Consider the following 24,986-nt stretch of genomic DNA (forward strand, 5'->3'; position numbering starts at 1 on the left):
AAAATCAACAAAAGCACAATGTGAAAAATGTGGTGCCAGTAGACTGTGAAAAGGCCATCTGCTTATGTTAGCAGCTGAAATAAGACGGCAGAGCATGGCCTTGTGCAAGTTCAGCTAGGAATGTGTGCATAAAGGCTGTTCAAATTTCTCACCGCTCTGCACATGTCTATAAACGAGAAAGGGCCACAAGTACTGATTTGGGGTTACAAACAAACCTTATCAAGTAGGTGAATTTGCACAGAATCCACAAATGACGATGGACTATTTGTATGGGTCTCTTGCAAAAGTGTGATCAGTAAAATTTTTTAGTATAAGAATGTTTTACTTTAGGACACAGTTTTGTTGGGGGAAGTGGAATAGAAATGAGTTGGAGAAAAGGATGTAAAATTTCTGACTTTTAAATAAGAGCTTGTTGATAATTCTTTAAGACTGAGAATGGGTATTGTATTTCTCTTGTATTTGAAGTCTACTGGACATTTTTTAAAGGATATTTAGCAGTTTCAGAATGTCATCAGGACATCAGAAATTAAGGATTTTAACTACATATTTGGTACGTTTTCAAAATTCTTTACAGAGAAAGCAGATGGACTAGGAAGCAGCTCTGGTTTAGCTTGTTCACTGGAAAAAAATCTGTTCAATTGGGAGGAAATATGTTGGCAATTTCTTCTAAGAATTTTTAAATTGTAGAATTTTAAAATCAGAAAAGTCTGATTTTTGTCCTCTCTGCACCTCTCAATTCGCTGGTTCTTTCAAACTTTAAAAAGACCTTAGCTCCTTGAAATGAAACCAAAGTATTCCTGTGAGGCCTGATGGAATGTTGCGATTTCCCCCAAGGAGCACAAAAGTGCCTTGAATGTCCTCAAATGCGGGAGTTCTGGATGGTGCTTTAGAGTTAACTCCCCAAACTGAGACGTCTACATACGCATTAGAACGACGAAGGGTCCTTGTGATGTCCGGCTTCTTTCTCCCTTGACTGCTCTGTACTGTGGGTATCGCGCTCCGTTTTCTTGGCCTTTCTTGCCTGGGGAGGCTGTCGACAACACCTCACACGCGTGGCAGGTGGCCCTCACAGTTCTGTCTTGGACCGAAGCACCAGGCAGCCCGCCCAAGCCCTCCTCGCATCTCTCCGCCTGCGGTGGAGGCCGCATACGGTTTCTCCCCAGCTGACCTGCTCCCGACGTGTAAGTGGCTGTTTTGGTTAATCATTGATGAGGCACACGGCAGGTATGGGTGGGGGAGAACACACCGCACTTCAACCCCAACACGCATAATTCGTGTGTGCCAATTATTTTAAATCATCGTGATACAATACTAGTTCCACTCGCCCCAGCCGGTGGCAGGGACGAACTGAAGAAACACTGGGCTCCCTCCAGCCCCTTCGGGGTTTGCTCACCGCGGAGGCTGAGCTCTCCCGGGACCCGCTGGGAGGGCGGTGTCCACGGGACGAGGCCGAGGATCAGGTGCCGGGAAGAGGAGTCTGCGCGTGGGGCCAGGGGCGCCGTGTCCCAGGCCGAGGATCAGGTGTCAGGACTACGAGTCTGCGCCTGGGGCCCGGTGGGCCGCGTCCGCGGGCGAGAACCAGGTGCCGGGTGGGGAGAGGAGGCGGCGGCGGCTGCGGCCACGCGCGGGGCCAGGTCCGCGTGGGGAGGGCGAGGCCGGAAAGGGCCGCGCGCCGGGCGGCTGGGGCGCGGTCTGAAGACGTCACTTCCGGCGGCGGCCCACTTCCGGGAGAGGGTAGGGGCCGGAGATTGGTGCAGCCCAGGGGAAGGAAAGAGGGTGAGGAGAGGCGGCGGTCGAGCGGGCGGACGTCTGCGGCGGCCGGGGTCGCTCCGGGCCGCCGGGGCCGCCCGTCCGCGTCCTCTCGCCCGGGGCCAACTGCCGAGGCCGCCGTGGGTCGCGTCCGCGGCCTGCGCGCCGCCGCTCAGCGCCTGTGTTCTGTGTTGCAGGTTTACCCGGAGCCCCGGAGCGAGAGCGAGTGCCTGAGCAACATCCGCGAGTTCCTGCGAGGCTGCGGGGCCTCCCTGCGCCTGGAGGTGGGTGGGCAGCGGGCGCGGGGCGCGGCCCGGGAGGGGGCGGGCGGGCTGGGGGAAGGGCCCGCAGCGGTGGCGCTCGGAGGCCTGGCCCGCGGGCCGCCGCGGGGTGTGAACGCGCTCCCGGGGCGGGGAGGAGCCGCCGTGTGCAGCCCCCCGCCCGGCCTCGCTGCTGTAAGGAGAAGCCCCAGTGGCTCGTGGGCAGGTGTCCCGCGTTGGCGACAACCGGGTCGCAGCCTGATTCCTTGGTCCCCGCCTTCGCTTGAGCGCCGCGTTTAGGGGTTCCCTGGGGACCGGTGTTCAGGCCTGGGTCAGCCCCTCGGGGTTCTCAGCGGGCAATCAGGCCAGGCCGGGCAGTAATGAAAAGGGCCCGAAGGCCTCCCAGCCTCACTCCTTTCTTCAGCCAGAAATTAGGTGGCGTTTTTGCTTTAATTTTTAAATTTAAAATTTTTAATTTTTTAAATTTAAACATTTGGTGTTTAGGGTAGAGACAAGCTACGCTCTGTCTTGGGGAGCGTATTGGGCGGTGTGTCTTTTCTATGCTGGGTAAGGTTTTGTCACTGTGCTAAACACAATTTTTTGGTGGCAGCTCTCTGGAAACCTTTTTCAACTTAGTTTATTATATGATTTTTCTTGATCTTGGGGTAGTGCTTTAGATCCAGAAATCTATGCTGTTCTTTTATTTGGGAATTACAAGTCAGCGTGGTTGTGGTCAGTTCTGTGCCTAAGTCTTTCTCTGCCTGCGGTTTACCACCCTTAACCTTTGTTTCCTTATCCGAATTGAGGTGCGTTCTGCCAGGCTTGTAGAGAAGAGCGAATGAATGCATCTCCACCAACCTGTTATGTAGGATGATTCTGTAAAGGTTTCCCCTCCTAAAAGGACAGGCTTAGTGTAAGTTTCTTGGAGGAAAAAACGGAGAAACCTTCAGATCTATGAGGAAATGTTACACAGACAACTTATCTGCTAATTAGACAGGAATTAAGAGATCAAAATACCGTTCTTAGGCATGATTGTGAGCGTTAAGATATCATAGTAGTAGTAATTGATGTCTGTGATGAAGTCACTTACAGATAAGTTCAATGCTTTCTAGAGATTGCAGAGACCAGAGGGCTGTTGAGGAGGGGGCGACATTGCTTCAGAAAGCCGTTGTCATTTTACCCTTGCCTGCCTTATCAGGCTGCGAGAATATGCTTTGCTGGTCGCGATGTTTGCTTTTCCCTGACTTGTTGTGAGACTATTTTCTTGAAAGCAAGTTTTGTTTATTGTTACCGTAAATTTGAAATTCAGTTTGCACATTAGATTATAATCTCACACCTTCAGTGTGGGACTCTTCAAGAAGGTATTAAAGCTGAGTCTTAAAAATCCCTCATCCTTTGTTTTCCAGAGGTTGCTGTTGAAATTTCATCTTCCGACTATTCTTTAGAATAGTTTGAAGATGTGCTAGGAGAGGTCACTAACCTATCCTAAGCACCTAGAACGGTTCTTGGCATACAGTAGGCCTTCAATAACTTTGTAGTTGATAGTAATTTTTATTTACAAGGAAACTTGGGTGACTTCTTTTTAAAGAGTAAATTATTCTAATAAACAGGCACATTGTTAGTATTCTTCCAAGCTCAGTTGAAAGTCACACTTAAAACTCATAATTACCTGAGATAATTGAGAAAACAGCACATCAAAACTCTCAAATTGTCGTCCCCCCCCGCCCTGCGCCCGAAGTCACTCTGAGAAAGTTTTGGTGTGGTGTGAACCCAGCTTGGGCTTCCAGACTTGTTCTCAGCAGTTCATCAGTGGTGTGAAGGGGCTGGCCTGTTCCCGGAAACCTGGCCTCGCACACGGACCCTGTGCAGCGTTTCCCCAGGGGCTTTAAAGAAAATCATGTAGAAAGGGAACAGGCAGAGGAGGACCTTGCACTTTTGAGGTGTGTTCTGGGCTTTACAGGTTTCATTTTTATGACATTCTGAAAGATGAGAGAAACTGTCTGAAAGGACAACCCCAATTCTTAAAACTGAGCTTGAATTCCAGATTAGCTTTTGTTCTAGTACGTGTCAAGGTGCTTTTTCCCGAGAGTTCAGAGTGAAATGTGTTTATAATGGACTATTTTTGGTATATGTATTTTATCACCATTTTAAATTATGCTAAGATTTCTTGAAGAAAAGGGGGAATTGAGTATCAGGATTACTATATCAGTTATCTTAATTAGCTGTAGAAAACTAGGTATTTCCCCTAATAGGTGGTTCTGGTTATGAAGAGAGTTTTAATTTTAAAGGAACGTTGTATGGTTTGCATTTATTAAACCTTGAGAAGCAGTTTAGGTTTTAAGTTGGAAAACATTTTTAAACTTGGGGAAAAAAACAGCTGTAGGAAAACCACACATGTGGCTTGGGTGACCTTTTTGTTTTTCTCTTCGCTACGCATCTTGCACCTTATTTGAATCTCTCATTTCCTTGAAATAGTATGGAATTTGTTAAGAATTCAGGTTTTCCCCCATGTTCCTCCTGGTGTGGTGAGGTAAGATTTACTGAGAGATGCTCCTGTTTAGAACTGTTTGGGTAATTAAGGCTGATACTTAAACTTACTGACAGAAGGGGCCGGCCCTGTGGTTCTCCAGTTACTTTTGAGAACGTTGTTTTGAGAGCCCCTGGTTTGCCCAGTATATGTAGCAAGGACAGAGTTGTCCTAGACCTACATGCAACATGGTGAAAGCGAATCTTGTTCATGGGGACTAAGTGCTCTATTGTATAGTTTTCCGGAGTCTCCATTTGGTCTCTGGTTTCAGTTCTCAGTTGTGTCTTTATTTGTAACCTTTTCTAAAGGACTGCACATGTTGCATGTTCTACTCTGTCTTGACTTAGCACAGCTGTGGTCTGGCAGTGAGGAAGCCTAGCCCGGTGCGTCTGTTCTCAACACTTACCCGTGAAGCACTGTTGGGGCATCAGCATTAATCTTCAGGTAGGGCACTGCTAGGTTAAAGGTGTAGGGGCTTTTTACATGCTTTGAACACTTGCCACACTGTCCCCAGGGTCCTTCTCCCTTCCGCTTGCCAGCAGTCGTGGGCAGACATTCCTTGTACCTGTCGTGTGTTTTCTTTACCTCTGGAGGATAAAGAAGCTTCTTGGGATAAATGTTTGGGCTTTTTTTCTCCTATATCCTCCATGATGCCCCCATTTCTGGGTAGGTGGTAAAGCAGATGGGGGACACTGCAGATGTCCTGCATCGTGCGCTGGCCCGGGAGGACAAAGGTGCCAGACCTCACATGGGGCCCGTGTTTCCTCCTGGCCTCTTCGCGCTCCCCCGCTCGGCGGTGTCCGGGCCGGAGGGGCGGCTCTCTGCAGGACTGCGCTCCGGCTGCAGGAGCGTCTCCCCCTGCGAGGAAGGCACTTTCCCTGATGTCCAGGGAACAGAAGGGGGTCAGGCGGGCGCCCCGGCACTGGAGGCAGCGGGGGGTTTTGGAAGACATCGTCTTACGTGTCTCCAAAAACACTCTTCAAAAATACAGTGAGGGACAGATTATTCTATTACAGTAGTACGTATGGTGCTTGACGCTCTTCGAGATTTTTAGCCACGGGGTGGGGTTGAAACTTTGTCTAAAAGAATATTTAATAATAGGACCAAATTACGTAGAAAACTTGTTGACAAAGGTCCAAGAATCGATTGAGACCAAGTGCGCGTGCAGGCCTCTTCCTAGGGAGGGGGTGCCCCCGGCGGGTGTTGCTCTTGCCCTGGATGGAGACAGACGGATAGTTCAGCTGCTTACTGCAACTTTGTGCGAAGGTATACTCAAGGCCACGCGGCAGTATCTCCTTGACTAGTCCCTTCGTGTTGACCCAGTGCTGAGCCGGAAGTGCTTGGTCACCTCATAGCTCTGGCTTGTATTGATGAAACTCTGGAGGCTTCTGCACTACACCTTTGTCAGGTCTTGCCTTTTATTTAAGGAAGTTGAGTTAAATTTGGGAGGTGAGTATTCTCTGAACATCTTGTAGGTACTTAAAAGCAAAGTCAGATTCTACTCAAATATTATAGTTGTATTTAACTTTTCCGGGCAGAAAGTGTCCAAGTTGACCCTGTGTCTTAAGTCTTTGTGTCTTGCCAAATTATTTTGTGGGGTGAGCGATTAGTCACCTATGTATCCAGGCTGATTTTCCAGAGTAAACAACTAGGCTTTCCCCTCCACTTCGGCTCTGCAGGATAGCTCATTGTCTCGATAGTGCTGTCCAACAAATATAATGCGAACCACATTCATAGTTATGACACTTGGGGTAACTACATAAAGTAAAAAACATGAAGCTCATTTCAATAATCTCTTTAATCTAGGTTATCCGAAATGTTTCAACATACAGTTAACATAAAAGCATTGAGATCTTCTTTTCATGTTAAGTCTTTGAAATTTGGTTTGTATTTGTCACACTCACAGCTCTTCTCATTCCACTTCAGCCACGTTTCACATGCTCTACAGCCTGTGTGTGTGTGTGTGGGGGGGGGCAGTCTCTGTGTTGGGTGGCCTAAGTCTAAAGATCGGTTAAGAGGCTGCAGTCTTTGAAATTCAGTGGACTGACGTTTGTTGAATATAAGCCACGTGCCCATGCATTTCATATGTACTGTTTTGTTTACTCACAAATATCCTGCAGATGAAGAGCTAGATCCAGGGTGGCTGGCGGGTCTCCGGGCCCAGCCCAGCAGGCGAGTGTGCACAGGATTGGAGGAGTTAGTCACCAGGTGGCTGGCGGGTCTCAGGGCCCAACAGGATTTGTACTCTGGTCTGGTGGTTCCACTGAGCAGGCTCTTGCATGTGTGCGGCTGCCTGGAGTGCAAGAAGCTGAGCCGTGTCATGATGGCAAAGCCGTACTGTTGGACTGCTTCCTGGCAAGGGCCATAGGTATGTTCTGAGTTTAGCTGGTGGCAGGGCAAGCCTTGTGGGTATGGCCCCCGCCCCCGTAGTCACGTAGGGCTCTGTACTTGTCTTAATGTTGTGCTCGTACCATCGGAAATTCTAAAGAATTTTGAATCAGTAGGTCTGCATTTTGTTTGTGCTGGACCATACCTATTGGATGGTCTACCCTGGTGGTATGGTTCTTAGAGGTATACAATAGGTAACAGGAATAAGCTGTATTTGCTGAGTGCCGATTATGTTCTGGACCCTGTTGTAAAGTGTGTATTGACCCATTTGATCTTTAGGCAACTCTACTGGGTTGTATCTCTAGTGTTTCCACACTGTGGTTAGAAACCCAAGGCGCTGGGAGATAGGCACCTGCCCAGGGTCCAGTGCTGGTGATGGTGGAACCTCCCACTGTCCTCGTTCTCCAGAGGCCTCCTGAACAGTGACAATCCTTGTGCCCCTGTGGGGGCAGTGACCTGGAGCCAAGGGAGAGGTGACGGGGGCTCCCAGGCTGTGAATTCCTGTCCTGTGTCCTGTTGGCCTTAGGCCAGCTAAAGTCTCGTGCATGGGCCTGGCCGGTTGGGTAAGCCCAGAGTGCTGCACCCCTGACCCTGGTGAGAAGAGGCCCAATCCTGGACCTTGGCCCGTGTCTGCTGCACTGTGGGCAAGTGCCGCGAGGTGCTGCTTCAGCTGCAAAGTCAGGATCGCGTCCTCTCTGGTGCACTAACTGTCCCGGGGTCCACGGTGCCACCATCCCTGTCCGTGGGCGTAGCAGGACCCAGTATAGACCCAGGGTTTCGTTTTCCTGAAGGATCCTGTGGAGAAGGCAGTCCTCCAGTGTTGGGGTGGACGAGGGTGTGGGAGCTGGCGGGTGACGAGGGAGGAAGAGTCTCAGATTTGTATGTAAATTTTCAGTGCCTCCACAAAGGGGATTTTGCTAGATGCAGGGCATTGGGCCAGATACTCATGAGGTTCCTGCCAAGTCGGGATGGACGTTTTCAGTGTAGTATTCTGCCTCAACTAGCCACCAGTTCAGTGCTAGGACTTAGCCCAAGATGCTCCTCTCCCTTTTTTGGGCCCTTGACCGGGGGGCTGGGGGGTGGGGAGGTCCCTCAGGTCTGCTGCACCTCCTGGGACACCTAGTGAACGTCATTATGGTGTGGCTGGTCAGCTAGGCTCACCTGAGTTGTAGAACTGCCTCTTAACTAGTCAGTTAGCAAGGACTGGCGTTACTTAACACGTGATCCCACGAGAAGGCAGTTCTGCCTGACTTCACGTGAGCGCGCCACTCACGTTCTGCCGCCCCCAGCTGCGGGTGCACGCACCCATCTGCTACCCCTTGGCGGGGTGATGGGATTTGGCCTTCATTGGCCGTAGTCTTTTGAGCCAACTCACTATAGCCCGGGTGGAGGCAGAAAGCGGGGTGGGGTGGGCTGCTGTGAGGTTGCACTTGTGAGGTGTTGGAGCAGGAGGGGACATGCGGAGGTCACTGTGGTCTAGTCTCCCGTTTTAGAGCAGCCAGAGACCCAGAGATGCTTGTGGGACAATGCATATGTTCCCAGGAGACTCTGACAGAAGGGAGTTGGCTGTGCATCCCTCAGGTTTGCCTGGCTGGCTGGTGGGTGGAGGGAGGGCCCAGGACTGAGGAGGGAGCGGTGGACTGGCCCGAGAGCCTTAGCAGGTGAGCTGCTCCTGCCTCCGCTCCTCACCCCTCTCTGCCGGAGTGCCACACCGTTCCTCTTGGAACAGGTCCTCTCCACGCCTGCCGCCTGCTCTGGCCGCCAGCACCCACAGCGGCCCCGCGGCGATCGAGCCCCTCTCGTTCTTCCCCAGGCTGGTTTCTCTCAAATGCAAATCTGACTTTTGTCGTTTTCCCCTTGACTCCGATTCTGCTCTGGGTCTTAGGCTGAAACCCAGACTCTCTGGAAGTGAGTGGGAGCAGTACAGGGGACCAGGGCAGTGCTGGGCCAGAGGATGTGGAGGTCCTTGCAGTCACCCGAGGATGCTGGCCTGTCTTCAGTGATGTGGGGCTGCTGGAGCAGACCCGCTGGGTGATCTGACCAGGATCATCTTGGCTGCTGTGTGGGGTGTAGACTACAGGGAGTCAAGGGCAAAAGCAAGAAGACCAGAAGAGGTGATGGCAGAAGTCCAGGTAAGAGTTGATGGCCCTTGACCCACAGCGAGGGCAGCATCCGTGGCTGGAAGTGTGTATTCTCGTTTCATGCAGAAGGTAGGGATGACTTCCACATGGACTACATGGGGTTTGGAAGCAGAGTCTGAGAGGACCAGGCTCTGGCCTGAGCAGGAGAAACCATTGCCTTTGAGACCGGGATTCTGCTGGAGTCCTCTGTGGTGCTTAGCCTCAGACCTATTGCAGTAGAGATGTCAGTGATTTGTCGGTGGAGATCAGTGAGGTCTGACTCCCAACACAGCCTGGGCCGGGATGTCCACTTTTTGCGTGTGCATGCACAAACTGCTTTCACTGAGGGAAGCACCTCCTTTCTCAGACCGATTTTGGGAGGCCTTCTGATGAGGCCGGGTTAGGGGGGGTCTCCTCTGTGGCGGTGGGCAGTGCTGAGGTCGGCATGTGCTGGTGTGTGTGACCAGTGAGCGTGGAGGGCAGTCCCTGTGCACGGGGTCGTCTGTACTTAACATCCCCAGGGCTGGCAAATAGAAGGCTCTCGTTTCAGCTGCTGAATGTGTGAGACCAAGGAAGAATGGCGGGTGGTGATAAAGTTTAATTCACTAATGTTGAGCTTTATGCACCTAAACGACTGCTGGTTCCATCTTCTGTAGCTCCTGTCGCAGTGGCTGCTGGGCTGTTCGGACGCGCTTGGGGTGGCTGTGCTTCTGTAGGAGGCGTGCTCTCAGCTACAGTGTGCTGCTGGAGGGGGTCCGTGTGCAGGACCGTGACCATGTGCAGGACCGATGACTTTAGGACAGTGTGCTGCTGGAGGGGGTCCGTGTGCAGGACCGTGACCGTGTGCAGGACCAATGACTTAAGCACAGTGTGCTGCTGGAGGGGGTCCGTGTGCAGGACCGATGACTTTAGGACAGTGTGCTGCTGGAGGGGGTCTGTGTGCAGGACCGTGACCGTGTGCAGGACCGATGACTTTAGGACAGTGTGTTGCTGGAGGGGGTCCGTGTGCAGGACCAATGACTTAAGCACAGTGTGCTGCTGGAGGGGGTCCGTGTGCAGGATCGATGACTTTAGGACAGTGTGCTGCTGGAGGGGTCCATGTGCAGGACCGTGACCGTGTGCAGGACCGATGACTTTAGGACAGTGTGCTGCTGGAGGGGTCCGTGTGCAGGACCGTGACTGTGTGCAGGACCGATGACTTTAGGACAGTGTGCTGCTGGAGGGGGTCCGTGTGCAGGACTGATGACTTTAGGACACTGTGCTGCTGGAGGGGTCCATGTGCAGGACCGTGACCGTGTGCAGGACCGATGACTTTAGGACAGTGTGCTGCTGGAGGGGGTCCGTGTGCAGGACTGATGACTTTAGGACAGTGTGCTGCTGGAGGGGGTCTGTGTGCAGGACCGTGACCGTGTGCAGGACCGATGACTTTAGGACAGTGTGCTGCTGGAGGGGGTCCGTGTGCAGGACCGATGACTTTAGGACAGTGTGCTGCTGGAGGGGTCCATGTGCAGGACCGTGACCGTGTGCAGGACCGATGACTTTAGGACAGTGTGCTGCTGGAGGGGGTCCGTGTGCAGAACTGATGACTTTAGGACAGTGTGCTGCTGGAGGGGGTCCATGTGCAGGACCGTGACCGTGTGCAGGACCAATGACTTTAGGACAGCTCAGTTGTGCTTTGAGGGTGGACTTCCTCTCCCCTTGGGCCAGACCTCAATATGGGTGCCAGGGAATTGGGTGTATATGACACACCAGAAAGTGTGTGCGAAGGGTCAGCAGCGATGAAAGACACTCAGGCCCTTTGGGACTTGTTTTCTTTGGCAAAATACAGGGTTTGGAAAGGGTGACCCCCTAGGTCTTGGAATCTGTGTGGTCACAGAGGTAGAAGGTGGGATACTGCAGTATTTTTACATTTGACTGTGTTGATAATCTTAGCTGCTTGCTCTCAAAAGGCACTTATTTTTGAAATTCTAGTTGTTTGATCTGTTCATAGCTGTTGGGTTTTGTCAGAGCTCCCTCTTGGAGCTTCCTCATGAAAGGTGCTTATGTAAGAAGGGGAGGCTAGAGATTTTCCAGGGATGCGGCCAGGTCAGTTCAGACATGGGGCTTTTAAAGTGAGGACTTGCTTCGTTGAGTAGGAGCTGCAGGATAATGGCGTAGCAGTAGGTCCTGTTACCTTTCATTTGGTGACTTCAGTTGAGTCTGAAGATGGGTTCTGATCCATAATGTTTGTTACCCTGCATCATCTGGAAATGCATCTCCCATACTGTATTGTATACCCCCGGGGGCACTGCTGTGGCCAGCCCCGGCCTAGAGTGTAAGAGCCCACTGCTGACCTTCCTAAGCTCAGTGGGGAGAATTGATTTTAGAAGTACTTTTTCCAGAACAGCAAAAGCTGCTTATATAAGCTTTTTAAGAACAAGTTATATGTTTTCAAGATCAATAAAACTTAATTTCTGTTCGTTATAGTCTCCTGTGTTACACCAGATCTATCCACTGAAGTGAGAAATTCCTGTTTCTGCCAAAGGGAGAAATAACTTGGGTGTATAGATCTCGTAGAGAATTTTTGGTTTCAGCGAGTATATAGCTGTTTGGTAGAATTGATCTCCATCCTTGCATTTTCCCTGTAAGGTAGCCAGTGTAGTGTAGTGGCTTTGTCTTGTAGCCTAACAGATCAGCACAGATGTAAAAGCTTGGTAGCGCCGCAGCGAGGCCTGGGGTCTGGGGGGCTTGGCTGGGCTCTGTGCTCGGGGTCTCGCGGACAGAGTAGTGGCTGGCGGGGCGCTCCCGAGGTGGTCGGCATCTGTGCTCGGGGTCCCGCGGACAGACAGGGTAGTGGCTGGCTGGGCGCTCCTGAGGTGGTTGGCAGAGTTCACTCCTTAGTGCTTAGGACTCAGGAACCTGTTTCCTGGTGCTATTGGCTGGGCGTCCCTCTTCGCTCCTGGGGGCCGCTCTGGTCCTAGTCACAGGCCCTTCATCTTCCTACCAGCAGCGATGCACCTGTGTCCAGTCCTGCCGCACACCTCTGACTTTTCTCTCTGCTCCAAGCGGCAGGAGGCTGTTTGGAAGGGGCTCATAATTAGCGGGGACCCACCTAGCCTGCCTCCCTTTGAGTTCACTCAGGGTCAGCGGATTAGCATCCTGAGGCACATCTGCAGAATGCCATTTGCTGTGGCCTATGACAGCACTCCCAGGTGATGTCCTGGGCTTTGGGGTGGATTTGGAGGACCTGTTGGAATTCTGCCTTGGGTGGTACTGAGCTGCAGTATCTGGTGACCAGGGTGTAGTCCTCGCTCTGCACAGATAGATTGGTGGCCCTAGCCTCCTCTCCACCTTTAACCAAGCCTCGTGAAACAAAGTGGGGAGAATCGACTAGTAGCCTCCCCCAGCTGCGCTAAGGGATTAATTGAAGCAGGGTGCCTGAGATAACTGGTGTCCTTTCACAATTCTGGGGGTGTCTTGGTGCTGACGTGAGCATGACAGGGACGGCACTGGCTCGGGGGGGCCGTGAGGATGGGTAGAGACGGCAGGGAGTTGGTTGTGCCTCCGAGACAGAAAGAAGAGTTTGGCACGGCAGGAGAGTGGGGGCTTAGTCCTGAGCACTCCCAATGATGTCCCCCATTTTCTGACCGAGCCGGTGTAGCTGCGTTATGTATGGTTGGCTCATCATCCAGTCAGGTGAACCCACGGCATGCAGTGAACAGCACCTCAGGTCGGTCCTTCTCAGAATGACCCAACCAGGTGTGCTGTGATCCTGGGTTGTGGTCCCGGGGTGGGCAAGTGGGCAGAAATGCCTTCTCTCCTCTAGGGGCATGAGCTTGGAGGCAGCCAGGGGCATGTTGTCAGGTTGCATTTGGCTACTTTTACTCAAGTAAGACGTGTGCACAGCCTTCAGTTTGCTCTTGATTCCTCATTCTCACATTGTGCTGCCATCTATGGGATGGCCCAGGTAGCCTCCAGCCCAGTGTCCAGCCAGCCTGTCCTTACCACTGTTCATGCCACTGCCCTGCTGAAAAACACCCCTGAGCAGGTCCCCGTTACTCGGAGGCTTGTGTCCAGGAGCTTTACGTGGTGGGTGGGACTTCTCATGACTTGAGCCTGTCCGCTTCTCCTGTCTCTCCCTGCCCTTGGACTTTCTCTCCCAGGTATGTCGAACCACTTGCGATGTCCTGAGTAGCAGTTGCTGATTGGCTCGTCTGAACGGAGTGGTGTGTGTTGTGCCAGGTGTTGCGCCAGTGGCGTCATGTGTGTTGTTTACACGTAACGACTCCGGTGAGCTGAGAGCTGGAGCTAGAGAGGCTCAGGACCACGGCCGTGGCACTCGGCTGGTGCGTGCTGGGCCCGGGTCGTGCCTGATGTGCGCCCCGTGTGTGCTGGCGACCCCTTGTGCAGCCCTGTCCCTGCCGCTTCCATCTGGGGCACGGTGAATGCCACGTCCGTGCTTGTGAGTGTGAGGGCGGGTTGGGTGTTTGTTGGAGCTCCTGCTGTGTCTTGCTTTAGGGGTACAGAGTAGATGTTGGCGGAATTGGTAAAGAAAACCCCCTCGCGGAGCCCTGGCCAGACCGGCAGTGGAAGGGGCTCGACTTGTCTGTGGAGCCTGTCTGGTCTCCCTCGGCAGGACGCCCCCCGCCCCCAGCACCCCTGTTCACACCTTTCTGTCCGGTCAGTCCTTAAGGGTTCGTTTTATTCCTCTCAGGGCCTTGCTTCACTGAACTACTTGTAGCTGAAGTGCAGCCGGACAAGTAGCCTTTCTTCTTCCTGAAGAAGGTGGCGCTGATCCTGATGAGTGGGTGCTGGTCCTGCCTCTTCTTGGCCTGCTGGCTGCTGGCGGGGCCCGCTGGGGGAGGCTGGCTGGGGGCCTGGAGGTTCTGCTCTCCTGGGAAGCTCTTAAGTGTATTTACCACCAGGGAGTTTTAGAATCAGGACTGGGGCCTGGTCTGAAAGCCGAATTTGCCGAGTGTAGCTCTGCCGTGAGGAACGGTGAGGGTGTCCTGCAGACGGCAGCACCGAAGCTCCGTGCAGTGTCCAGACCGTTCTCCGCCTCTCCCTGTACAGAGACGGGAAGTTTCCTCAGGCCCCCCCTCCCCGCTGTGGAGACCTTAGGAGGGTCTGGGGGGTGGTGGGCATGTGTATGTTGAAGAAACTCTCTTGTTCCCTAACCTGGAAGGGGTCCAGGTTCTTTGTCGTGTTGCAAACCGGCCCTAGCCCTTTGGTGGTTTTGGGAACAGGTAGAGGCATCTGGTGGAGATGAGATGGCTTGGGTGTGCCTTCCGCCCACGTGTGGAGTGCAGGCAGAGCCGTGCTCGCTGAGGAGGAGGGCGGGCCTGCGGTGTGCTTGCAGCTGTCCCTGTCGGGGCTGCTGCTAGGAGGGGGGGCTTGTCTGGGCTAGCTCGGCTGACCGCACACCTGTCCTCGGTGTCACTGGGAAGGCTTCTCCTAGCCTCAGATGCATCCTCACTGGCCTAGACCCCTGGGAAAGGTGTTTCTGTGTATGAAACATGCATTCTCCTGAATAATACTAGGTTACATGTGTATTTTTTGCTTTGCAGTTGAATAGGATGGCCAGTGTTGGTCAATTGGTGGGAAATGTTTCATCGAGGGTCTGTTTCTTATTTTTCAGTAAGGCCTTGTGAAAAAACATCAGTCAGGACCGATGAGTGGGAGCAACATGAATCTGGAGCTCAGGCATGTATGGTCTGAAGAATCCCGAGAGATTTCTCTGCCCAGAGAAGATGCTATTCGCTTAGGGTGGTGCCTTCTGACCTCTTCTCCTTTCTCCCACCTTGTTTGAGATGCTCTGAATGTCTTAGTCCTCACTGCTCTACTTCTGTTTTAAAAACCTGTTGGCCTTCTGGGGTGGAGGGACCCTCTCTTCCTGACAGGTAGTTGCCCTGAAGCGGGTTGTGTCCCTGAGGAGCTCCCTTAGGTCCTGGGAACCAGCGAGAGGCTCAGTTCCCAGGGAGTGATGACAAAGCAAAACCAAACCCGAGGCCTCTCAGAACACATTTAGGTATGAAATTTGTCTTTAGTATGTTTTTTTAAAAAATAATTTTCTAGCCAGAATATGTATTTCCAACCTACTTGATATTAGTGTGTGCTGAGTGTGTTCTCGGGTAGTTGAGAGACACTCCCTGGTCTGTCCTTGACGTGGCAAGGCAGAACTTGCTGTGGCATTAGCGTTTCCCGCCTTCTTGAGGCTGAGGGCGTGCGTCCCCTTTCGTTCAGGGAGGACTGGCAGGTTAGAATGGGTAGTGTCCACTTGGGGTGCAGAGTGTGGAGCTTTAAAATACGGATTCCAGGGTTCCCCTGGAGAGTTTGACTTGGTTAGCGTGAGTCCCTCAAATTCGAGTTTGGTGAGGTCGGGAGAGATCTGGCTGGGAGAGGGGACTGTGGTGATTTTGCTTGTGCTTGCAGGAGACCCAAGGGTCCTGCCCAGCTTCGGATGGGCAGGGCGGGAAGTGCACTTTCTTCTGGACTTCTCCTTGCAGGACCCGGCCAGCCAAGCGCTTGGGGTGGGGGTGGGGGTGGGGGGAGGCAGCCATGGGGACCCTGCAGTGATGTGGGGCCTGTTGGGATTGTTCCTTTTGAGTCCTTGTGTGGATGGTGAGGGAATGCTTTTATTTTCTACTTAAAAGATTCTGGGGGTAGTTGGGGGTCCTCAGATGAACCTCCTAACCTATCCCCTGCCCTTTTCTTGGAAAAACTGAAGCTGACAGTGTGGAAGACTGGTGCCTTGACTCAGTTTACCATCTAGACACTTTGCCCCTTGGCTCTGAGTATTTAGGTACTTTTATTTTGGTAGTCATTTAAAGTGTGTAGTAGACCTCAAGATACTTGCCTCTGAATACTACCTAGCATGTCCATCTTTAAAATGAGAACCTTCTCCTTTAGTTTCCAGAACAGTCCTTCCACCTTTATCATTTATTAGGACTTGGAAATTTTTGAGGAGGCCGGGGTGGTTATCCTGTCACGTGCTCCATGGTCTGGGTGGGACCTGGTTCAGGTTAAACATTTTAGGTAAGAATTCTACACGAGTGGTGATCTGTATTTCCATGGGTCCTACTGGGAAGTGCTTAATGTGGACCCTTCATACTGCTGGGGCTAAGTTCTGTCACTTGGCTAAGGGGACACTTGCCGGGTCTCTGCACCCTAAAGGTGCCCTTTGCCTTTGTACTTAGTCTGTGATCTGTGGGTGGTGCTGCAGAGCCTTTCACCGAATGCTCTTAGCATCCCGTGGTGACCCTTCCTGAATTAAGTACTACCGTGGTGGCAGCCAGGTGGTCCTGGGCCTTTTGGCATGCGCTGCCTTTGGGACATCAGGTTCTGGTCAGGAGCATTGAGGGTGGTGTTTGGCATCTAAGACAGTTGTGTGTATTTTGGTCTGTGGAAGAGATTACCTCTGCGTTCAAGAATCTAAAGATGATACAGTATCGTTTGTGGATTTAGCCATTCACTTCTCAGCTCGGTATTACCTCTGTGCAGGCTTTCCATCCAGCTAGCCACTATCAGTCCCCGTTTCCTACTCGTGCCATGAGCTGCATTTTATCCATGTGGACTTCAGGAGTGAATGGGAAAGTTAATTGAAAAGGGAGAAACAAATACAGAGAAGACATGGTGTGTATGAGGAGGAATGTTAGAAATGCAGAGAGGTAGAAATAAGTGTTTAAAACTGCCTATCAGCAGCTCCATGGTAATGGTGACTGTTTGCTGAGTGGCTGCTAAGTGCCGGGACAGCCACAGCAGGATAGCCCTTGCACATGGAGGGGAAACCGAGCTGGATGGAGGGTCAGCAAGGTGCTCCACAGCTCATGTTTCCTCGGTGGTGGAGCTGGTATTTGAATCCAGATTTAGAGAGAGGCCAGAACTTCTAAGTTGAGAATTCCTGGTCACCTGAAACCAGGGAACGATGCAGGTGCAGGTGGTGGGTGCTCTATGCACGGGATGGTGAGGGGCCCTTCACGGAGACGTGCGAGGCAGTCTGCTTCTTAACCGCCTTCAGCTGGAGATGACCAGGCTGCACCGCGCAGCTGGGGGGCAGGATTGATGTGCGGTTTAGTAAGTTTAATCGCACAGTTTTAGCGTTCTGCATGTCCTCCCATCGTGTTTGGTATGATGTATAACTCAGTGTAGTGAGGGATTTATAACCTGGAAAAGACTTAGAACCAGCAGACCATTAGCAACTTTATTTAATGCTTGAATAAATGCCATTCTTGTTGGCATTTGCTAATTGTTTCTCAGTGGGGAGTTTATTAAATTGGCTATAGTGTAAAACTTTTTTTTTTGGTCATTGTCAGGAGTTTAAAAAACATTAGGGACTGAGACAAGGCCACTTAGGGGATGGGAAGCGTGTGTAGTGGGCCTCACATTGTCCCAACTTTGATATCTCTGCCAAGAGAAGACCTGGAAACTTACGTTCTTCTAAGATGAAACTTAACATGTTCAGGATGTCTTTCAGCATCTTGTTGGGGTCGCAGTGTAGAACTAGCCCCCGAAGAGAGTAGAGGGCAAGCCCTGTTGCTGGGGGTGTTCCTAGGGAGACTGCTATCCCGTTTAGGTAGAAGGAGATCCTTTGACCATTTATTGGATAGAATGGGTTCAAAGAAATTGAAGAGCAGGTTTGAATTTCATTGCAAGTGGAGAATGGGGAAGTGTTTCTTCAGGTGATAATTAGTGTGTACACAGTTGATGAGGGTGTTCTTGAGCTCTGCTTTGCCCTGAGGGGCGCACATGTGCATGGCATGCTTCTCTGCAGCCTCAGGAGCCTTGTGAAGCAAGTAAAGTGGATATGTGTACCTGGGATACAGGGCAGAGGCTGTAAGTCTTGTAAGAGGGGCAGCCGCATGAGGCTGGGATGTAGAGAGAGACCCTTCAGATGGCCAGGCTTGAGAAGGTGAGCAGGCAGAGACCTGGGTGGATAAAGCCTGCTGCAGCTTCCTGGCTGGCCTTGGTTGAGTTGAACCAGTGAGACATCCTGGATTTGATGAACTGTCCTAAAGAGGAATTAAGAGAGATCAGAATTGTGGCATTCTGGGTCTTCCTTTCTTGGGGTATGTGATAACCTTGAACTTGGACAAGTTTTAGTTGGAGATTATAATAGGCAGGGAAGGGTGCTCAGGCTAGACAGGTGCCCAGGCATTCTAGAACACATTGAGAATGGAGACCAGTAGATAAGAGTGTTCCAGGGAGGGAGTGCGCTGGCAGGCACATTGTCGTCCTGTCGTTGTGCTCATGTGAGCCGCCTTGGTACTTCTCTTGAGATCATCCTTATCTGAACATCTGTCTGGATGTTTTGATGGCGTCTATTCAAGTCTCATGTCAAGCACCAACTACTCTGTCTTTGCTGACCACTTAAAATTTCTCTTACCGGTGGAAGTTCTGTTTGCATAGCACTGAGCAGTTTATTTTTTATATTTTTAAAGATTTTATTTATTTGACAGAGACACAGCAAGAGAAGGAACACAAGCAGGGGGAGTGAGAGAGGGAAGCAGCAGGCTTCCCGCGGAGCAGGGAGCCCGACGCGGGGCTCGATCCCAGGACCCTGGGATCCTGACCTGAGCCGAAGGCAGACGCTTAACCGACTGAGCCACCCAGGCGCCCCTAGCACTGAGCAGTTTAGAGAGTACTTTGTCATTTGTCGTTGTAATAGCTGATTGTCCTGAAGCCCTTTGGATTTTCACCTAAAAGTCGTCTTCTGATCCAGTTCCTCCTCTGCCCCACTGGGGCTCCCTTCCTTTGGGTCCTCACAAAAGGGAAGGATTTAGTATATGCTTGCTCTTCCTCCTGGCTCCTTGCAATAGCTCTGTATCCCGGTTTTCACTAATTGTGTTGTCTGGTGATTAATTTTTCAGTACTTTTAAAAATGTAAATTTATCATCTTAGAGCCCACTCCTGTGCGTGACTCCACAGGACCTGAGGGGCAGGATGGAGAGAGGGGTACTTTGTTATAGCCGTGTGTGGTGGGATTGGCCACGTTCCCCCTTGGTGTTCAGTGGGCAGGGTTAGTGTCTAGAACTTTCCTGTCTGCTGCACTGCCCCTTTCCTGGTGCTCTGGCCAGAGAAGGCAAGCTTTTCTTGGGGCTGTTTTTTATACTCTTTGGCGCATCTGGGCTTGGGGCTTTTTGAAGTAAAACAAATCCCACAAAACCCAGACAACCCACTGCCATGTTTCTTGGGCCCCGAAGAAAGCCAGTCTGCTTCCCTCCAGCTCTGAGTTATCTTAACATTTCTTTTGTATGTAGTGCCCAGGGCTTTTAGCTGTACCTTGCTGGAGGAGTAGGGCAGTGTGTTTCATCTCCTTAGTGTTGTCTGTCTGTGGGTTCCTGTTCCTGTCCGTGGATAAAGGGCCCGTAGCTGACATGAATGTGCAGCTGTGTAGCTGAGAGAGAGACAGGCCCAGAATGGCTTCACTGCAGGGCTGAGGCTCGGAGCAGGTGGGAGAAATCTGGGGGGAAGGGTCTGGATGCCCTCCATGAGCAGGTAGAGGGATGCCTCTGTGTACCCCAGGTGTCCTATCTCCAGCTCGGGGTGATCTGGGCTTGAAATTGGTGCTGGAGCTCTTAGGGTATTTCATTTTGGGTAGAACTGCCTCCTTTTTCCTCTTCTGTGTCTGTTATGTGGGTCAAGTAGCACCTGGAGCTAGTCATTTGTTAGGGACCCAGGGTAGGCAGCTGGCTCTCCTTACTGGGGTCTTTCCTTCTAGCAGCTGCTGGAGGACGGGGCTACTTTCCTGTCCTGATGCTGCTGCACTGGCTGAGGTGCTCGGGGGAGGGGGGGTGCTTTCAAGTGTTGATTGGAACACCTGGCCTTCAGGAGCCCATCTACTTCCTGCTCTCAAGAATCCCCTGAAGCCTTCTCTAGATTGCGTATGGCCTTTAGCCATATAGCCGACAGCACTGTGATAGATTCCTTTATTACTTAAAGCCTCTTCTGTCATTTTGGTGGATTTACCATCTCTTGAGACCTATCTCAAAGTTTGAGTTTTGTAACTATTGGCTCTAAGTTTTTAATGCAGTGTACTCATTACCTTTGTGGCTCTAAAGTTTGCACCTAACTTATTTTAAGCTCTAGGAGGTCGTGCATCTGCCCAGACCCCTGTTTGGCAACTGGTGGAGGGCTGTACTTTGCAGGCCTGCCTCCTTGGCGCTGGCGGGCAGGTTAGGGGCCTGGCGTAGGCTTGGTGGGGTGCCGCGTCCGTGCAGTGTGTCTGAGACCACTGCCCCTTCCCACTGCCCTGCTTGCTGTGGACCTGCACACATGCATGCACGCCGCCGAGGAAAAATGCGGTGACTGATCTGCCTCCCATCTTTGTTCTCCTGGGACCTTTGTCACCCAGTCTCTTGGAGCCTGGGAGCCTTGTTTCCTTCCTTTGTAAAACGAAGTTGTCATGAGGTCTTCACAGCACCCAGGGGCCTCCCTGCCTGGAGGTGCTTCAGCCTCTCTGGTGGTTTCTGCTTGTGACCATTGCTCCTCCATGGAGGGTGAAGACTGATCAGTGCTTTCATTGTGCTGGTTATCTTCCTGCCCTCCTTAGGATTTTGTCACCCCCTTTCTCACTGCCCCCCTTCCTGGAAACTCCCTAAAAGATGTGTCTGGGGTTTCTTTTTACATGGGTGGTCCCTGTCCTTTTTCATGGTTGGGTGTTGATACAGTGGAAACCACAAAATCAAATATGCTGTAATTCTCATTTTAAAATGAAAAATCATTTGGGGGCATGTTGGGTGACCGCGGTATGTATTGATAGAATCCATCGTCAAACTTAATTTTATCCCTGGAGTGTAGGAGTAGGCAGAATTAAGAACAAAACCTACAGAAGCCAAGGAGGCAAAATCCCTGCTGCGTCCTGTTCTTCACATATCCCCATCAGTACGGACCATTTGCATTAAACTTAAATAGCATGACTTAAAGATTCTTCTCTACTCGTCTCATCACAAAATCAGATTCCTTTTGACAATGTGATAGGACAAAACTGTATTTTTAAACTTTGCGAACCACACTCCAGAACTGTGCCAAAAGTAAGTTTCTTGCATCACAAAAATAGCTTTCTCAGAAACACCCTGGAGGAGCCGACTCGGTGTGTTGAACATGCTTGGCCAGCCGCACCTGTGGGGCTCTCTCCGCTAGCCCTGAGACTGTAGAAAGCATTTCTTTCTATTCCCTAGTGTTTTCTTCTTGGGTCTAGCCAGGGGTGTCCTCAGTCAGTGGCATCTTTCAGGTGTGCGTGCCCTACTTCTTCAGGAGGGATCCTGGGCCCGAGGTGGTTGTGGGTGGTCTGTGATCAGGCTGAGTTTGAGTTGCTGCGGTTGTTGAGCCTCTGGGGAGGGTGTGGACAGTGGCCGAGGTAACCTAAAGACCACCACTGCCACGGCTTTCGGCATCCACCCCCCGGTTTGCATCTCTGCAGCCCGGGTGCTGTGTGGGGGGGACCCCTCGGGTTTGCCCTCGGTCTCTGTGCCGCTGTGCCTCTGTGGCTGTGGGTTTGGGACATGTGACTCCAGGCCAGCCACATGCCGCTCAGATGGCAGGCTTGTTGGCTGTGGCCTGGGGCTGCTTTCCCTCACCAGGAAGAATGTTCCCGAATCTGTAGCCCACACTGAGGGAAGGAGACTGAAAAGATGGCCCCAAGCTTCCAGTTTCTGAGCTGCGGCTCTTACTTTCTTGACTTGTTAGTTACACTAACTGGAGCTGTTGTAAGCCAGTTTGAGTTTCACTGGCAGTTGAAAGATTTGACTGATGACATCTGTGTTATGTGAGGTATAACACGATCTATTTTGTGCTGTAAAATTTGCCTCTTTATTCTGTGGAAGATAGTTCTGATTTTCAGTACTAGTACTTGCATGAATTCGGAAGCCCACCAGTGTGGGGGTGGGAGAGCCTTGCAGGTCTTACTAAATTGGTGACCTTATTAAGGGAACCCTGTCCCCTACTTTGTCAGGGGTGTCCTCACCCTGACAAGGATGGCCGTTAGAGCTGACCTGTCTGGTTAGAAGGTGTGGATCTGGCGAGAGAGGTCGCGCACAAGGGTAGGACTCCCGTGGTGGGTGGATGTGCTGGTGGTGTCCAGCACTGTTCTCCCTCCTAGAGGCGGGGCCGCTCTGGGGCCTCCTCACGGACGGTACGGCTGTGCGGGTGTGCAGTTGGGCAGTTCCTGAGTCTCAGGCACCGCGGTGTCCTCTCCATTGCGTGCTTGCGTCCCTCCTCTTCATCGGCCTCACTGCTGTGCAGACTTGAGGAGGGGCCGCCCTCCACAGCCATGGTTTGGACGCAGCCCCAGGGATGCCTTCAGGCCGCCTCTCTGAGAGACCAGAGCTGTATTGCCCCAGTGGGGCTGCTTGGAACTCCTGATGCCCACAACCTGTAAGGGAGCTGGTTTTAGCCTTGGGGGCTGAGTGACTTGTTTGTTGTGTAGACATGATGAGTAGTAGGGCACCTAGAGGTTAAGGTGGTGATGCCCTCTGGTGCCTCGTCGGGCACCTGGTCCAGGTTGTCTCTCTGTCCAGGGCGGGTGAGCAGGAACGAGCTTTCAGGCTGGCCGGCAGGTTGCTTCTCGGAGGCCGCCATAAAGCCTCTCCCTTTAGCACTGACGTGATGACCGTGCCCAGAGTTTGGGAAGGGAGGGAAACTGTGTTTCCTCTGGAATGAGTAGTACTGTGTGGGGAACAGTTGTTCCTATTTTGAGTAACGGAGAAGTCTGTGTCCCAGCCAGCTAAGAGGTTTCAGCGTTTACTCTTTAGTGTTGACATGGCCAGACTCTAAGTGACCTAACCACTTCCCTTAATATCTTTGTTGTTTTGTTTCTCTCCCCTTCAAGAATCACTTCCGCTGGGAGAAAATGTGGCATTTGGGTGCAGAGCCAGTTCTTGCCAGATAGTTAATCAACAGCCCCCACATCTCCAAGGCTTAGAACACCAGAGGTCTTGTCTACTGGTTACGGTTAGCTGCAGATAGGGTGTTGCTATGCTCTGAGGCTCCGCTTTCTCCCAGGATCCAGGCTGATGCAAGGCCCAAACGGGAGCTGCTACCATTCTCCTTGAAAGGAAAAGACCAGGGAGGTTGGTTGAAACACCCCAAAGCCGCCTCCAGCTTCTGCTTGGGGCTGGTGTGCATCGTCCTGCTCGGGGCTGGTGCGTGTCCATGTGCTCACATCTCGTTGGCCGGAGCCCATGGGAAGGCAAGACAGTGGGTGGGGAGTGAGTGGGGGAGCGTGTTCACACAGCAGCTGCAGTGACCTTGAGTTAGACAAGAAGTTGGAAAATAGTGTGATGAATGTGACAGTTCTCGATCGGGTCAGTATCTGCTCTTAGAACTTGTGCCTTTGAAACCTATCTATTTTATAACAGTATTCTGTTGGTTAAGGCTTTCCTGAAAACCATGGTGGCTCCTTCTCCTAAAACAGCCCTCCTTTATCTAGGTTGAGGTTTATGCATTTGGGTGTGCTCGCAGGTACACACAGGGGTCACCCTTCTGGCGCTGCCCTGCCACATGGATGCTGGTGACGCTTGGTTGACCTGTGTGCCACAACTCCATCTTCCCGAACGGTGAGCCTCCCTGATGTCTGGTGTTAGTTCAGGAGCTAAACTGGATATTAAGTATGACCAGATAAATAAGGAATAGGTCAAAGTAGAATATTTTTAGAGGACTAGCAAAAGTTAAGGCTGGGAAGGTGAATGTGGGCCAGATATTCAGGTCTTTGACGGCCTGTGTTGACCCTTCTGGTGATGATCACTGACAGTATTTCTGGGGGTGAGGGGTCAGGGTGGCAGGTGCTCTGAGGAGCTGGTTTCTCTGGGCCTCTGCCAGGCAGATCTGGGAGGGACGCTGGGCAGGTGGCCTCTTGGGCCAGATGGCATACTCCTGACCCAGATGGCGCACCTTCTCCCTGCTGCCTTCCGCCTACAGCTGAGTGTCCCCACATCTGAGAGCACACATGGCTTTCCCCCTCTTCCCGAGGCCCTTCTGCTCTCTGGTGGCAGGTGCTGCTGACCCAGAGCTGGCAGCATCGGCCTATTCTGCGGGCAGGCTGCAGCTCATGCGGGCGCGCTCGTGTGCTGTCCTGCCTTGCCCTTCGTCCTGGTTTGGATTGGGGGGCCATCTAGCCTGGTTTGTCTGTGGCGGTCCTGCTTTACATCTGCTCTCATGGACTGACTTCTGATCGAGCCCCTGTTAACCTCCGAGCGATGCGGCGTGGCCGGCGACTGTGTGCTGCAGCGACCGCCGCGCCCAGCGGGCTTGTGCTCTGCCTGTGCTCCACTTCATGTCTTGTCCGTGCTGCTTTGTTCAGAGCCCTTTGCATCAGTCTCCCCTTTCTTTCAAGGTTCTCTCCAAATTGTACCTTGTTCGGGGACATCCAGGGCTAGCTGGTGTTGGTAGAGAAACAACCTGGAACCTTCGTTGGTGGCTTTTGGTGTCAGCTGGCTTAGTGATGTGCTCTTTTGTTGAGGAAGCTAAGTTTAATCCCTCTGTGGGCTCCCCCAGCGGAGGTAGGGGTTTGGTCTGCGAGAGGAGCTGGAGGACACAGCCGCATCCATGCCGAGAGCCTGTCTCTGCCCTGCCCTCATTGCTTGGTCAGGAGGTGTCCCTGGAGGTGTCCACTGTCCCTGATGTCCTCTGCTGCCCGCCTATCCACCTGGGGGCGTTTGGCTAAGCCCAGGGGGGAAAGTATTATACATTTAGGAAGATTGTGGCAGTGCCCTGCTTTGATTGAATTGAATATGTTCTTGGCTAGTATCTTTCTGGTATTTGGCATCTTTCCCCTGATAAAGGAAGTCGCTAGTTTTGGGATGATTCTGTCATGCCTGTACGTGCATGTTTCTCTTCAGACCTCTCTGCCTGTAATTGTACGTGTGGAATACACTTTCATCAACTTGAATTTCGGAACATTTTATCTTAATTTTATCTTAATCTCCTGCTTTTTTTTGGCGGAGGTATTGGTGGAGAAAGCCACAGTCT

General features: G+C 51.9%; 1 protein-coding gene across 4 annotated transcripts in view; it reads left to right on the forward strand.

The window, feature by feature from the left end:
- Positions 1-1,722: 1,722 nt before the first annotated feature.
- ARHGEF7 (Rho guanine nucleotide exchange factor 7) overlaps positions 1,723-24,986 on the forward strand; it is a 102,670-nt gene continuing 79,406 nt past the window's right edge. The window contains exons 1-3 of one of the 4 annotated variants that reach the window (XM_028087301.2): positions 1,723-1,776; positions 1,947-2,033; positions 14,662-14,726. The gene's annotated coding sequence lies outside the window, so the exon portion shown is untranslated. The other 3 variants (XM_028087302.2, XM_028087303.2, XM_088021900.1) reach the window with 3 other exon arrangements.

Source organism: Eumetopias jubatus, unplaced genomic scaffold (assembly GCF_037043125.1).
Source record: "Eumetopias jubatus isolate StellerSeaLion01/CBP00866 unplaced genomic scaffold, mEumJub1_p1.0 scaffold_3, whole genome shotgun sequence".
Classification (NCBI taxonomy): Eukaryota; Metazoa; Chordata; class Mammalia; order Carnivora; family Otariidae; genus Eumetopias; species Eumetopias jubatus.